The sequence below is a fragment of the Pelodiscus sinensis genome, chromosome 4, assembly GCF_052426305.1.
Source record: "Pelodiscus sinensis isolate ZL-2025 chromosome 4, ASM5242630v1, whole genome shotgun sequence".
Classification (NCBI taxonomy): Eukaryota; Metazoa; Chordata; order Testudines; family Trionychidae; genus Pelodiscus; species Pelodiscus sinensis.
Window position 1 is genome coordinate 95,965,339 of NC_143055.1, and position 16,752 is coordinate 95,982,090.

Below are 16,752 nucleotides of genomic sequence, written 5' to 3' on the forward strand. Positions count from 1 at the left end.
ACAAGGACTCCTATTTAAAACTGTAGCACTCCAGTAGAAAAAGGTTTCTATTTCTTTGAAAATGCATGTGGGTGGGAGGCAAGAAGTGAGGTGTGTCGAGGACTTAAAAAGCTCTCACAACACATACTATAGCTCACAGACTTGCCCCTTCTCTCACTAGTTTGTTTTAAGGTACCATCTTATAGTGGAATAAGGGAGTTAATCAGAATAACTGTTTTTCTCTGAGCAGCTGTGAACAGTTGGACTCTGAAGTCATCTGTGACTGGGCCGCTATATTTTGCTGTAAATGTTCATCTCAGTTTAAACACAGAATATGCAGGCTGTGTGTTTAGGGAGTTCCTTAGAGACTAGAGGAAGAAGGAATCCTTCAGGTGACAGAGTGCCAATGGGATTGCTCCTTTGCACTGGGTCCTGCTCCATTAGGATTTCCTTAGGATTTGGCTGGTCAGCCCAGATAAATGCAGACCGACTGGCTGTGCTTCTCCCGAGGTCTGCCTAGCTCTTCCAGTACATGTTTGGCCACCATGTGTCTTCACTTTTTGTTCAATAGACCCATATTGGTTCAGGCTTGAAGAAGAGTCAATGGGAGGGTAGGAGAATAGACAGATCTGTTGATGTGGGGGTGGGAAGGGAAATTGCCCTCGGGCCCGGAAATTCAAAAGGGCCCAGGACTCCCAATGTTGCTATGCTGGCAGAGGTGGTGGCCTTTAAATTGCTGCAGGAGTGCTGCATATGTGCTCCAGAGAGGCTAAGGGCTGGGTTGGAGGGGTGTAGCATGGAGCACTTCAGGTGATATTGCAGGCCAGCTGACTCGGGCTCGCTCCTTCCGCCTGAGGCCCCACCTTTTTTGGGAACACAGAGCTAGCTTCCCTCCCTTGCCCAAGAGCCCAGGAAGTCCTCTGAGGAGAAGTGGGGAAATATGGGAATGTTGGTGGCTTTATGCAAATTCTATTTTTTATTTTTTTTAAATAAGATTCTGGTTTCGTGTAACTTATTTTCCATTAATTTAAATTGCTGTTTTCAAGAGGTAGAAAAGTTTTTAGTTTGTGACCTAACTACAGTAAATGGAAGCTTGTACTATGGAAATAAGAAAAGTTCTAATTTAAAATTAATGCTTTTCCTGCTTCTAGTTTTAGTAAGAGGAAAAAATTTGTAAAAGAAAGTGGAGTAACCCTGGAGTTCTTTTGAGAGCAAAAGAAAGTCGTATTTGTATTGAAGAGATTCAGGGGACGAAAGAAAACACCATGTACTGTATTCACCTCTTTGGTATTTGATTGGGAGAAGTGATAAAGCATTGGAAGAGATCCCCTGGACTTGTTAATTATGCCTGACACATTTCTAGAAGTAGACACTGAAGATTCAAGACAACCTTCATAATTATGCTCTGGAATGGCTTATAAATCATGGAAGTCCAAGGATTGATAGACTGTTGTCCAGTCACACTTCTCTATTACATATAAGCGCTCAAACCCTCAACTTTGCAAGCCAAAGCTACTGTATTATGGATGAGACAACTGCAAAAAACTCATGTTTCCTGAATGGAGTGCAGCTAGCCAAATGGGCAGGTGTCACAGTACTGAAAGGAAGATCTATCATCTCTGAGGAATTAAGCTGTACCATAATTAAGCCAGCAATTACAGCACAATCCTTAATTACTCCTATTTCATCCAGGCCCACAGTTCATGTTTTGTCCTCGTATCATGTTTTGTCCAGGGAAACTGATTTTCTATACTATGCCAGTGGAGTTATTCCAAATTTATAATGGTTTAAATGTTCAGAATAAGATCTAGAGTCCTCTAACAGAGTGCTGGAAAATTTATTAATCATTCCTGATTTAAGCAATCTGCTTTAAGACAGATGGTATTTCCTGAGCATTAATGACACGTTGGAATGAAATAGACTTTGGAACTAGAATTTTCAAAGGCACCTTAAGGAGCTGAGCACCCTAATTCCACTGGTGTTCAATGGGGCTTGGGTACCAATTTCAGCACCCTTTGGCACTGCTGAAAATTTCAGTCTTGTTTTCTTTCTTGTTTTATGTTTATATTGCCACTGATTTTTCTGTCACTTTGTATATAAATCTGTATTGTTCCTGTCCTGATAATTAATGCTTATCAAATCATACAACTTATTTTCCAGTGTCCAATTGAATGTGTGTATCTATATGGATATAAAACAGGTGATGAAAAATTCTTACTCAGCCCCCTGACAATCGTGAAAAGTTAGCTCTGATTAAGGGATTTTAAACTGTTTTTGAATTTGTATCCCAGATCCACAGTAACATCCTATGAGGAGCAGAGTGCCCTTAATTCAATGAGTGTTCAATCCAGCAATTTGCAGATACATGTCTTTTGAGTATTCCTATAACTCCAGAGAACTTATTTTATTCTAATGAGCATCTCTCAAGGATACTTAACATTTTGTAGGACTGAGCTCTCAATGCTTACATATCTAACAAGCCATTATTTGTGGGAACTTCTTTTAGAATCAGTGAACACCTCTCAACTTAAATCCCCTGTACTGTACATATCCATATATGTCTATTGTCTAAGCCTACAAAGCCATTTAGTGATTTACTGAGTTCAGTTATAAAATCTTACTTTTTAAATGCAAACTACATGATGTTTAATATTAAATATATAATAAAATAAGTTTATTTTCCAGATGTTGAACAGCTCTGAGGGTTAACTACTAAAAATGACTTTTCCAGTAGCCAAGTGCACTGAACAATTTCTTTTCCAACCTTTAAGCTGCTTTCTAAGCATTAATCATTTTTAATAAAAGAAGTTCTCTTTTTTTAATTATTGGACCTATAATATTTATGTTTTATTCATGCAAGTAAATGGAAAACTCTATTGGCTCTAACCAATTCTGGTTTTCTTTAAACTCAGCTTTGACAATTAAAATAGCTATTTAATAAATTAAGTGTTTTATCGAATGATTTAACAAAGTATTCAGTTTTCATAATTTTTAAAACTTCTGTCCAAAAAGAGAGGCATTATAGAAAAAGCAGGTTGGCCTAGCATAGACCACCAACCAGTAAGTTTAGTCTAAATGCCATGGCAACACTAAGGAAACAGTCACTCTTTCAATATGGAGTATTTGCAATGTTTTGTGCTTCTGAATGTTGCATTGTATTCAACATCTTGTAAATATGGATTCCTGATTCATTCCTGCATTGCAGTTAATGGAGTTTCACCACTAAGTCATAGGCTTTAAGGATTTGGGGTTCAGTCCCATTTTTCAGTGTCATTCTGGGCCTGGTGAATGGCTTATGCTTGGACAAGCAGTTGGTTCAGATAACCAGGAATCATATTACAGATCCTGAAGTGTTACCTTCCGCAATAAAGGGAAATGTATGCTTTGGGGGGTGGGTACTGTCACTGGATTAGTTAAGGTTCACAGTAGAAAATCAAGCCTCTGATATATGCCACAAAAGCTATGTTTAATCATTGTGAGAATTCCAATGGTAATACATGTTAACCCATGCACTGTGGGTGATGGCTACATTTTATAAATATTAAATAGGAATAAACATGTGCACGGAAACAGTATTTGGCTTCTCCTTCTGATCTCTCCTTAAAAGGTCTCTCTTTTAACTTTCCTTCCCATTTAAATCAATCTCTCTCTTTTCTTAAAGCTATTTTGTTTTTTTTCCCTGTTTGCAGGGGACCCATCTGTTTCTTTCATTTTATACTGCCACCATGTAAGTTGATAGAAAAACACCCATTGGCAACAATGAAGTATGATCAGGACTCTTGTGTCCATGGCCCCCTTTTTTTCTGTCTCTGTTTTCCACTCTACTATTGCAGTGTCTTTTTTTTTTTTTTCTGGGATCTGCCTAAATGTGTTACCAACCCTGCTAGAGGTACCCTTCTCCTCTCATCCCCCAGGCAGAAACAAAACCCTTTTTCTTATGCCACATTTTCTAATAAATATGTTTTTTAGTTTAGCAATTTATAGATTGAGCTGTATTTCTCTGTTAAAATATGAAGTTATTCGATTGTACAACCATATAAGGCAGACTCATCTCTGAAGACAATGGAATTGCATCAGGAACCTAAAATAATACACCAGAACACCTTGCTGAGATCCTTTTTACTTCTCTCCTGGTTTTACCTCATATGGTGCCTCCTCTTGGGAGGACGCTACAACAGCAGAAGTAACACTGCTATCTTGCAGCTTTAATGTCATGACATGCAGCTCTCTCAATTCCTCCATTCCGGAAAAATAGACTTCCCTGAGGCAATTTTATCTTCATAATATGAAAGAGGCTGTCAAACATTGTTTGGAAATGTCAGAAGAAACTGTCTCCACAGTCTCATATTGTTTAATTCATCACCACAGCACACAATCAATGTATAAATAATCTAATTATTTACTTTTAATATGTTTGATGAAATATATATTAAAAGTTAGAGACAATGCCAAGGAGGAGGATGTTTATGAAACAAAGTCAGTGAATGTGGGAGAAAAGCTTTGAAATGATTCTTACAGACTCCAGATTTGAGGAAGGAAAGGGAATAGTTTAAAAAAGAATCCTGGCCTGAAACTAATGGGTTCCTCCCTTCCCAGGAGGACTATTACATTTTTGAAGTTGTACATGTATATTTAGCATTTAAAAATGCATATGCTTGTGTATCTGGTCATTGTTCCTTCTAACCCCCATCTGAGAGAAATTCCTTTAATTTTTTTAGGAGTAAAATATTGTTTCTTACTATTTAATAACATAGGCTACGTCTACACTGCAGGCTTTTTGCACAAGAACTGTTTTGCACAAGAGTTCTTTCGCAAAAGGTCTCGCGCAAGAGTGCTTCCACACTGCCATGTGCTTTTGTGCAAGAGATGTACTTTTGCACAAGAGTGTCCATGGCAGTGTGGATGGTCTCTTGTGCAAGAAAGCTCTGATGGTCATTTTAGCCATAGAGGTTTCTGCGTAAGAAACCCTTGTTGCCCATCCACAAGAGCTCTTGCGCAAGAAGGCTTATTCCTCGTGGGGAGAGGAATAACTCTTGCACAAGAAGCCCTCTGTTCTGACACCTTACTGTAAATGTATTTGTGGAAGAATGCGAATGCAGTGTAGACGCGCCACAAGTTTTTGTGCAAGAATGGCCATTATAGACGTTATAGTATAGACGTAGCCTTAATGTTTTGTATAAAATGGGCAGATAGTGCATATGGCCTAGCTGAATGTAAGGTCAAAGTGGTGCTATATATTTTTTTCTTTATTCAACATCATATGTAACTGTGTAATGAAAAGAGGGTTTACCCCATGCTTAGAGTTATGGTCTCCCTTTATGGATCTTACCATACTGTTCTTTTTTCAGGACAAGCTGCACTAATAGCAGGACCAGAGTTGTTAGGGGTAACTTCAAAGAACTTTCAGAACAACTTAAGTTGTATTGTTGACTGTTGGTGTCACTGGGTCATTGTAGGATAGTCTGGCTGTTGTAATAAGTCAATAGTTAGCATTTACAAAATATAATAAGTGTTTACCTCTAGCGCCACAAGTTCTCATGTTCAAAACACTTTACAGACTTTAATTCTCACAATATCTCTGAAGTAACCTTGTTACCACCGTTTTACAGATGAGAAAACTGAAACAGATAACTGCAGGGCAATTTTCAGAGATGATGTGGGTGTGTTAATGGAATTCAAGTGCTCAATGGATATCACAGGAACTTGCAATTATGAGGGTGAGCAGTACTGAAATTTTGAGAGTTTAGATCCTGCTGTATGTGTGCAAGCTAGTTGGCCAGTCTGGCTCTACCAGCTATCATATGCTGACATGGTACCCAGCCAAACTGCCACATCATTCCTCTCCTGTTCTGGGCTCCAAATATGCTGTTGAGGCTGCTGAGTAATAGAAAAATACACTCAGGCCCAGGAAACATGCATCACACCAGAAACTCAAAATGATGAGATGGAATGTAATCTCATAAGTAATCCATAGCAAGAGAAGGAGAATGACTGGGAGCAATTGATTGACTGCATGCAAATCAATCACACGTCAATACACTGTGTTCACTTTCGTTTGCCTACATGTGTTACTGTCTTTTTATTTTAAGTCAGCATGGCAAGGGTTCTAGATGGGCTGGCTTAGGCTATGTCTACACTACATGGTTTTTCCAGGATACCTCCAAAATCCCAGAAACTCCACTGCATCCAGGGAACGTGTCTGCTCTTCTGCTTTTTTTTGCAGAAGAGCAGATGTGCTTTTTCGGAAGCCCTGTCTTCCTCCTTCCATGTGGAAGAAGGGCTCTTCCAAAAGAGGACATTTTTCTGAAATTTGTAGATTGACCAAATTTCAGACAAGCCTCTTCCAAAAAAACTATTGGAAAAAGGTACGCAAATTGTGGAGTGCATTTTGCGTAGCTTTTTTCCATAGGTCATTGTATTCTAGACATAGCCTTAGTTGTGCTTCTGACACAACCAAGTCAGAAGCACTTGGCTGCATATGGGGGAGCCTATAAATCTTTTGAAAGTGCTGACTGGGGGCTCCATGTCTTAATTGTGTTCTGGCACTCTCCTATTTACAGCACTCAGCCCCCAGAACTAGCATGAGTTTTGAACTTAGGTGCAAAAAGGTGCTAGGAACTCCCGGGCATCCAAATATACACTTCATTCCAGCACAATTGGTGACTTGAACAAGGTTTTGTGAATTCCAGAATAAGCAGCTACTGCAAGGTCACTTAAGGTATGTCTGAACTACAGAGTTTTGTTGGAAAAATGTCTGTTTTTCCGACAAAACTTGAGGAACATCCACAACGCAATTGCGTTTTCACAATTAAATCTAAAGAACAGAAGGCTTTTTACGGTATTGGTAATCCTCATTATGTGAGGAAGAATGTGTGGATGGGAAAGGTCACTTTTTTTTTTTTTTTTTTTTGGAAGAATAAGGAAGAGGAAAAAGCACAGGTGCCCTGGTGGCCATTCTAGCCATAGCAATCACTGCTTATATGTGAGAGCATCCACACTGCCTGGACACTATCTCTCCAAAAAGTGCATTGCTTTTCCGATTTTCTTTTGCAGTGTGGTTGCTCTCTGTTGCAAGAAGTTTTTTTCAGAAGATCTCTTCCAAAAAATGCTTCTTGTGCAAGAAGCTGTGGTCTAGACGTAGCCTAAGTGACTCTAGGATGCTCCATGTAATAGCAGCTGAAAGGGCTGCTGTTCGCTAAAGTTCAGTTGTGCAACAGAATAGATGTCAGAATGAATTTGCTTGTAAATCAGGCTTTATATCAACCTCATCTCTCTGCAGGAAAGATCCTTCGACTGTGGTACTTGGCCAAGACATGGAAACACAAACAGTCTTCTAACCTCTTGAAAACCAGTGAAACACTGGCAGTTAAAAATCCTGGGAGGCAACATCCCATCCAGTCCGTGATCAGAATGCAGTCACACACGCTCACAGTTAAGCAAAGACAGCTGTGTGGGTTACATGATTTCAACGACTGGTTTGTTCACCATTCCAAAGGACCAATTGTTAAGTGCCAGTAATGGACCATGGTTATGGAGGTGATTGCTGTTAAAAACTGCCAACAAGACAGTTTTGAAAGGCTTTTTTTCAGTGTGTGTAGTATTTAAGAGGTGTGAGTGCAGCTGGAGTTGAAGCACATCTGTGTCAGAATACTATTTTATCCTTGGCAGCTGAATGCAGATCATCCAACCTGTGCAGCCATTGGAACATTGACCCCTCCATGTTCTAGTAGAGCAGATTATTGTATCTCTGGGATCACAGTGCTGCAAAATGGGTCAGTAGAATTCTCAATGAGTCAGATATATTCCAGTACCACAGAATGTACAATAAACTAGCACAGTTAGGTGAATGAGTGCTGCAAGAAATCTGGGCATCTCTCCATCTCAAATCTATTTGGCTGAAAGCCTCTGGATGGAAGATAGAGGGGGGGAAAAAAAGTCAACATTTTCTTTGTGGGAGGCTAAATTGCACAACTTAGTTACCTCCCTGAATTCAAGACAGCTCTTGATATGAGCCCTGGGGTATAAAACAAAAGGGAATCTATAAAATGAGCAAGAAAAATGAAACCTTATTTATTTTTTTAAAATATTCATAATATGTAAACAATGTGGAGGCTGTGTTGAGTGGTGGCTGCAGCTCTGGTCTTGATCTTTTGAGGACATACCTTCATCCCAGGATAGGGCAGATTCTTGTTGGTCGTTAGCACGTAACACTCTACAGCACAGAATTGCCAGAGAGAGGAGGGACATTTTGTCATGGTAGATAGTTTTCTCTGTGGAAGAATCCAGGAATAAGGAAGTTTAGTTTTATTTAAAAAAAAAAACCCTTTTTTATTGCTGATGCAGAATTGACCATTTTCCATCCTCATTGCCAAAGCCTATAATTCTACCACATGTGAGTTAGCACTCAGAGGACCCCTGTGCAACAAAGAACATGTGGCCAGAGTGTGGATCATTTGGCATTTGGAGCAGAATTCCACTAATGCTGGTTGGGCACTCAGTGTTGCTATGCAAAAAGAAGTTTATGACCATATTTCCCTCCTGACAAGACTTCTTTTCAGTTTGCTGTTGGAACGACTATGTTAAAAAATTCTTGAGATTTGTCATTTTGATTACACTGTATTTTTCCTAAGAGGCAATGACACCTTTGATAGCTTTGCCTCTTGCTGTTAATTCCCAAGACTTCACCTGTTATGAGACATACCGATATCTCAGTCCACATTCCTGACCTTTGCTGAAAAGTGTGCGCGCTGAGAAGCATAAGAGTGCGCGGGAGGCCGAATAAGCATGTTGTATCAGTTACACTCCTTGCAGCAGCTCATTTCTAGTAACTGGTGACACTATTAACACTTTGTATTCAGCTAGCACAGATCATCTGTGCCATTCCTTTCAGGGCTCTAATTTTGCAAATTCTAGTTTTGGGAGCAGGCCTGTTGATTCAAATGGCACTGTGTACATGAATAAAGTTTACTGATGTAAGGGTGTGTGTGTGTGTGTGTGTGGGTGTGGGGGGGGGGGGGGTGTTATCCTTGTACTTGTTTTTAACAAGTTAACCAGAGAAAGGGTATGCCTACACTACAGGACACAGTTGAATTACACAACTTCAGCTACGTTAATTGCGTAGCTCAGTGTTTCTCAAACTGTGCTCCCCTGAGCCCCAGGGCTCTGCAAGACATCTCCAGGGGCTCTGCAAGGTTGATACACTGGAAACATCAATAGGTACAACACATACAATCAGCGGACCGCTGGGGCTCCGCATAAATCTTTACGTATGTAAAGGGCCCCGGAGCCCAAAAAGTTTGAGAACCGCTGGCGTGTCTGAAATTGAAATAGCTTAACTTGACTTTTGGTGCTGTCTATGCTGCAGGAAATTGAAGGAAGAACACTCTCCATGTTCATTATGATTAATAAGATCAGTTTTATTTTGCTAACTAGGTCTGATCCCCAATCTATCTTAAAAGAAATATCAGAAGGGAAAAATTGCTTTTCATTTTTTTGAAGCCTTTCTATTAAAGTTCCAATAGATGTAAATCCGATGTTTGATCATTTTGGGCCTGATTCTTAGCTGCATCTAGAAGTCACAGTTTATGAACTACAATTTGTGGAAAGAACAAAGGTGATTACAAACCATGTATACACCTTTGGGATTGTGGCCCTGATGCAGGCAGCACCAGATCCCTGCATTGGCTAGAACTGCTCCAGGCAATGCTGCATTGGTCTTCAAGAGCTGGCAACCCAAAATAATCAGGCTATGTCTACCCTTGTGGCTTCTTGTGTCAGAAATATGCAAACGAGGCTAAGCGTGGAATATCGCCGAGCCTCATTTGCATACCTAATGAGCCACCATTTTTTTTCAGAAGAGGCTCTTGCTCCAGAAGGAGCTGTCTGCACTGCCCCTTCTTCTGCAAGAAAACCGCTCTTGTGCAATGCCCTTATGCCGATAATTTTCAGGCTTTTGCGCCCCTGCCTACCATGGCTGCCCCTTGCAGCCCCCGTAGATTCAGGCCTTGCCTCAGGCCCTGCAGCCTGGGAGCTTGGTTGGCCAGATCCTCCCCAGCCCTGCCTGCCTTCCTTCCCCAGCACTGCTGTATCTCCAGGAAGCCTCCTGCTTCCCTGGCAGTCAGGTCACTACTGCTCTCTGTCCAGAGCACCAGTCAGTTTCCCCCCCTTCCCTCCCGGAGTCCGTTATATAGCCCCCACCTAGGCTATCTTTAGCAAGAACTGCCTCAGCTAGGGCTTCACTCTCAGCCCTTGCTCAGGCATGGGATTTTACCCTTAAAGGGCCAGTTCAGGGCAAATGCCCTATCACATTCCACCAGGATCCCTACTCTCAGTGGGGGAATTATTCATTGCAGAAACTCGTCTGCTTTCTAAAGGGTGAAAGAGCTAGAGTGCAGCCCAGGATTGGGGCCAGTGTAGCTGTTTAGGCATAAGTGCTTATAGAAGAAGGGAAAGCTCATTCCTTTTATAATGTGGATGAAATCTGTGGAAATACTCAGGGTTTAAACTCAGGCCTAAAAAATGCACTGAGAATTGGAAAAAAAAAATCCTGTGTTTCCTTGTTAAGCTTGTTTCCTTTACCATCTTTCAAGATTTCTCAAAGTACCTATGGGTATGTCTACACTACCCCCCTAGTTCGAACTAGGGGGGTAATGTATGCATACCGAACTTGCTAATGAAGCCCGGGATTTGAATTTCCCGGGCTTCATTAGCATAAAGCCGGCGCCGCCATTTTTAAAAGCCGGCTAGTGCGAACCCCGTGCCGCGTGTAGCCGCGCGGCACGGGGTTTGCACTAGCCGGCTTTTAAAAATGGTGGCGCCGGCTTTATGCTAATGAAGCCTGGGAAATTCAAATCCCAGGCTTCATTAGCAAGTTCGGTATGCATACATTACCCCCCTAGTTCGAACTAGGGGGGTAGTGTAGACATACCCTATGAGTCTGTATTAATCAGAAGTAACAATGCTTTGCATTATGCCTATCCAAAGTCACCGAAGAAGCTCATTTTAACCACTTTGTCTGGAGAATGGGTTACTCCAGTGATAAAAATAGCATACATTTTCCAAATAGGAAACACAGTATGTCACAGTTGGTAAATGATTCTACATACTATGATGCATCAGGAAGCATGTTAGAGTAGCAATACTATAGTTAAGTGTGTGTGTGTGTGTGCATGCTCATTGTCACCAAGGCTAGTGGTTGAGAAGAGCATGCAAAAAGTCAGTTATATGCATCAGTTGCATCCAATTCCCAGGAAGCATGCAGGAAGAAGATTTGGAAAGTGTTGCTTATTAGAAAATTTGGCCACATCATAGCCTTAATTTTACTATTCTCCTGTTGAGGAAATGACTTTGCCATAAAATTGCAGCATATACATTCATTTTCTTTGGCCTGTCTTTCGTTCTATTTATCTTCTTACCTGCTTTTGCTCTTCTCAAGTCACTGCAGTATCTTACCTACAACCAAGAGAGCAAGTGGGAAACAAATCTTTGTGGAGGATTCTTCAAACATGCCTGCTGTATTATTATACTATTGGGAAGGTTAAATGACAACTGCAGCTCCCCATGTGTAAATATTATTTGCAGAAGTTGATGGGTCTCACTTGGCAGTCAATGAGACAGCAAGTAAGAACAGCACAGTAGAAGAAACCGAGGCCCAGATTTGCTTAATTTCCTGTCCCCTGTGCATGTTTTTCATACATTATGTGAGATTCACCACATGAAGTTTTCTTTGACTAGTTCCACCAGAAGAACATGTTTAATCTACTTTTCTCCCCTATCCCAATCTGTTGGAACTGATCAGGATTTTGGCATGCAATCGTTGTAGATGTTAGAAGATCTACAAAATGATTTGTCCAGTGGTCCTTATGTGTTACTCTTCAGAGTAACATATGTAACAGCATTGCCCTAGTTTAGTGCATAACACATGCTATTGATCTTTTATGTACTAGTGCACTAAAAAAAAGATTTTGTTAGAGAACACAATATAGAGAATCTTGTTTCATTTATAGTGGCTGAACCATTGATTTAGGGGCCCCAAAACACTTTACCACAAAAGGTGAATAATTTATCATCAGTCTAATTTGGCTAGGCATTCTAAATGGCTTATTTGGAAATCATATACTAAGAATTAATAGAATTTACTGCATATGGTTTCTTCAAAAAAGTGTTTAGGTATTTTAGCTAAATGCAGAATACTCTGACAAAGTTCTGAGTTGGAAATTTGGTTCAACCCCTATAGAAAGAGGCAAGTGTAATATTTGAATCTTTTGTAATTTTGTTCATATTTTAAACCCTCAACTACCCTTCCATTCCATTTTTTTTTAAATGTAGGGAGATCAGTTCCACGATTTCAGTTTGGTGCATCTCTAATCTATTGTAATTATTTTGATACCAATGAATAATAAAAGCTTTTCAGAATCCTTTGTTATGGCCATACTCATACTAAATGGAAAATAGAACCAAATTTCTTATACTCCTCATTACTTCTCGCACAATCTCTTTATGTAATTAGGACATTTAAGGAGGCAGCAGGAGATGGAAAGATTTACACAGTTTGTGTAAAATTCCCATCTCTCCTCAGACTAATAGTTTATGTAGACAAACCTTAAATTGATGCAGCTGTAGTGACTTTTGTGGGGCCTATAAAAGCTTTTTAAACCAGCTGAAGATGTGGTTCAAAATGTCTAACTACTCTGGACAAAAATGAACAATAAGAGTCTCTAGAAAAGATGGAGTAGAGGAACACATAGTTTAATAAATGTGTTGTAATGGGTACAAGATGAAGAAGAGAGAAGCAAAAATTGTTGAACATCAGGAAATTCTATTTATAAAACTGATGTGATCAATGTTCTTCACAGGAGGGTGCTTTTTTCTGGGACTCTTGAATAACAATAGTTCACTGATAGGATCTGGACTGAGGTTTGGTTTGTTTAACACAGTCCTCTTCTCTGCATGCAGCTAGGTTTGAAGCATGATGGTGGTGGTGGTGGTGGTGATATCACCTACTTTATTATTATATCTCTTGAGTCTGTTTCTCAATTCTATGCTTTTAAGATTCATGTAGGATATACATATGAGGAGTGTGTTTGGAAGCTTTGAAGAAGCCTTTATAATTCTGCTAATCTAGTAAGGTAAATAAAGAAAAATGAGCACTTTTTTGAAAGAAGTGGGTTAAACAATACTTGACTCATGATATTAAAGAAATTAATTCTAATTATGTGTGATCTGCATGGCAGTATGATGGAAACAAAGTTTCCTCATTTCATCAGCTAATAATGAAAACAAGTTGACAATGCAGCCAAAGGAAGCCAAAAATATGGAAGCAATTATTTAAGCAAAAATATATCAAAACTGAATATTTTCTTGGTTTTTAAGGTAAATTGAATTCTTCAGCGTTCCCAATATAAGGTTCAATGCAAATATATTGGCCCCAAAAAAGAGGAAGATAAGGAACAGTTTGAGGCAAATTAGTCTGTAATACAAACAAGTAGGAGCGATAAAGCCTTATTTTCTGTCTTATCACATATCAAGTTTCAGTATTAGTTCCAGTGCTGACAGTTGTTTTGTGCAATCAGAATGGTGAAGAAATATGCTTATTTGTCACTTGCATAAAAGAAAGCTGTTTTAAATGTAAAAATGAACATGATTGATGTGATGTAATACTTGGCAGACATTTTCAACTGAACGCTTTTTATTGAAACAAGGTGATGTCACTGGTAACATGCTAATAGCAGATTGGTCATCTTTTTTAATATAAACTAATTTTATTCAGAATCGTGGAAGTTGCCAAGTTTCAGGTTTTGGAACACAATCACTTTATGTAAAACTATGTTATATTTTGTATTTTAGTAACTCTAAAGATGTCTGAATCATATTTTGTCATACTTGGCAAAGAAATCTCTTAGACTGAGACCAAACATGGAAAATTTCTGCCTTAAAGAATAGATTTTGCCAAAATTATGACAGATTGGAAAAAAGTTTATATATATTTTAAAAAAACTTTATTAACCATAACTATTAGCCGTTCTAGTATGACAATAAAGCATTAGCAGTAACACGGGCTTGATTGTTCATGACTTGTTTGTAAAATTGTTTACTGAATGAATGTTGAGAACTCTTTCAAGATGAGCAAAATAAAAAAGGCTGATGTGTAACTAACTGCTAATTCAATGTGACTGACTGAAAATATAAAGTAATATCAGCAAAAAAATATTTTTCATTTGCCCTCAGAGAATGAAAAACAGTCTTAAAAGACACAGTGTCCTTTATTTTATTGTTAGTCCAGATTATATCCCAGGTAGTTGCTGAGATTACAGTATTCTCTATCTACTGTATGGATGATGAAAATTGTTGTGTATATGTTATATAACTACATCCTATTACAATACTATAAGTGCAGCACATTGTTCTTCTGGTTCAGTTCACCAGTAAATCAAAAGAGTGAATAATGTGTCAGATAATAAATATAAAATAATATTGCCAATTGATGCCAAATATAGTGGTGGTTTTCCCATTGGCAGATGTGAAGAAATATACTGCTCCTTAAAGGGCAGGCTGGTGCCTACAGCCAAGATAGCCTGCATTTAATCAAGGATGCTTCCTGTCCTGTCTTGAAGCTGGGATGTTTAAATAGTCTTAGTTGAGCACTTTAAGGAATCCAAAACAAGAAGGAAGACTACCAGTGCATTTCACATAGACTATGGCCATCATCTGTAACTCCTTAAAAACACTCTTTGGCCTGGGTTTGATTCTTAGTGATGTTGAAGAGTATAAGTGATAGTCTTTGTAGCATATCTCTAATGTTCTAAACTTTGAATTTCCTAACATCCGATAGTTTTGTAAATGTGTGGTAGAGAGAACTCCCCAAATGCTCTAAAAATTAAATATGTACAATATTTACACTGTATTGATCATTGCTACTTGATACACTTGGCAAGGTGATGCTTTGATTATCAATGCATGCCTCTGAATGTATTGTCTTTGATGCATGGATTTATGAACTGAAATGTTACCATAGACTGATATAGGAGAGGTCTAGAGCTATAGTGAAGGGCATTGAACATTGGTGGCATTTGATGGACCTTAGAGTGCCTTCCGCAATACATAGGACTTTTAGAAATGGAGCTGTCTAGAATCAATCTTATCTTTCTTGTTAAAAAGATTCTGTCCTTTGTGCATTTTCAGTAAATTTGAAATCCTGCACCCTCTCATCACCGTTCAGATTTTTTGTTTTGTAGAGAAGAGCCCTCTGAAACATAGTGCACCTGTGATAACAATAGTATCTGAATAACAAATAATAAATTATTCCTTGTTTAATACTAATGATTTCAATGTAGTTACACCAGGAATTAAATCACCATGTCTAAGTAGCCATTCTCGCTTCCTAGCGTATGTGTTTAAGCATGGGTGGAGCTCAGAATTGGTTCCAATTCATCTTTTTTACTGACACGATACAGCTGGAGACCAACGTGCCAAGTTTTTTCTATGATAATTATATATCTTAGTTTCTTTTCTGACATTTCACTAGAGCTAAAATCTATTAGCCACAAAATTTCTTAAAGATGGGCTTTTACTCTCTGGCAAACTCAAAGTGCAGGGGAGAAAACCATTCTGAAGAACTACATTTTCTTGGTCAATTTAAAATCTAATCACAACTTTACATTATAGTCCCTTGCTGCTAATATCTTCAGGATTTTGAAACAAAATTTGTCCAAATCACAGATGAGATCATTACATTGTTTACTAAACTACTTTTATCTTTACCTGAGGAGATAGAAATTCAAATATCTCTTTTAATTCCATTCTGGTTTTTTTGTTTCAACCAATCAGAAATCTCTCTCCCCTTCCCTAGAGTCCTAACTGGACTCCTTCCAATTCTCTAGGTTAGTGATTATCAAATTGTTTACAAATTGGTCTGCAGAGAGCTGTGAGTTCAAGAGGCGCTGCTGGCTTCCCCATCTTGCTTTCAACTAGAAGCTCGGATGCCTGGTAAAGCCAAAAGGAGCTTCACAGTAGCAGTTACTGGGGGAATTATAAGGAGCTGTTACAACAGGGACTAGGAATTAGAACCAGATACTAGACTACCTTAGAGCTACCTCCATGAACTAGCAGGCCTGGAGCCAGGAACCACCAGTCACCACCAACAGCACCAAAGCCTAGTTCCTTGAAAGAGGTATTGCAGGAGGAGTAGGGCTCTGCTGCTCTCTGCACCAAATCCCACATTATGCTTCAGCTTCGAGCATGCCTTGGAGCTCTTTTACCCCGCAGCTCAACTCTACCTCGCTCTGGAAAGGTTTTTCTTCACTCATCTGCTGTCAGTCCCAGCTAGCTTCTACATGCACCTTTGCTCCCAAATTGTCCCATTCACCCTGCCCTGTGATTGGGAGTTAGGGGTTTGTAGTTGGGAAGAGGAGAAGAGAGAGAAGAGAAGGCCGTGGCAAACTGGGAAGAGCACTGGTCTGATGCTTGGAGCCCTGTAAGTGGTACCAACATGATATGATGGACCAAAGCAGGAGGGGAGGGTATGAATGAATCTGTGGCTTGCAACAGGGGAGCACAAAGTTAAAAGCAGCTGGTGATTAAACAGCGACACAAGTTTTGGAGAATCTTGAAAACAGGGTTAGGGAGTTTGGGCTAAGCTGGGGCTGGGGAATTCACTAAGCCAGCCCATTTCAAATATTTAGCTTTCTTGTTTCACCACAGCTACTTATTGTCCCAACCCTGTTCTTACTGCCTGGGGAGTAACATAGGGTATGTTTATACTACCCTCCTAGTTCG

The 16,752-nt window shown here is 39.4% G+C and overlaps 2 long non-coding RNA genes across 2 annotated transcripts in view; both read left to right on the forward strand.

The window, feature by feature from the left end:
* Positions 1-3,873, forward strand: part of LOC142829578 (uncharacterized) — a 32,874-nt gene extending 29,001 nt beyond the window's left edge. The window contains exon 3 of the long non-coding RNA XR_012904122.2: positions 1,131-3,873. This is a non-coding gene — a long non-coding RNA (uncharacterized LOC142829578). The remainder of the gene's footprint in view (positions 1-1,130) is intronic.
* Positions 1-16,752, forward strand: part of LOC106732604 (uncharacterized) — a 200,753-nt gene that overhangs the window by 62,610 nt on the left and 121,391 nt on the right. The gene's annotated exons all lie outside the window — the stretch shown is intronic.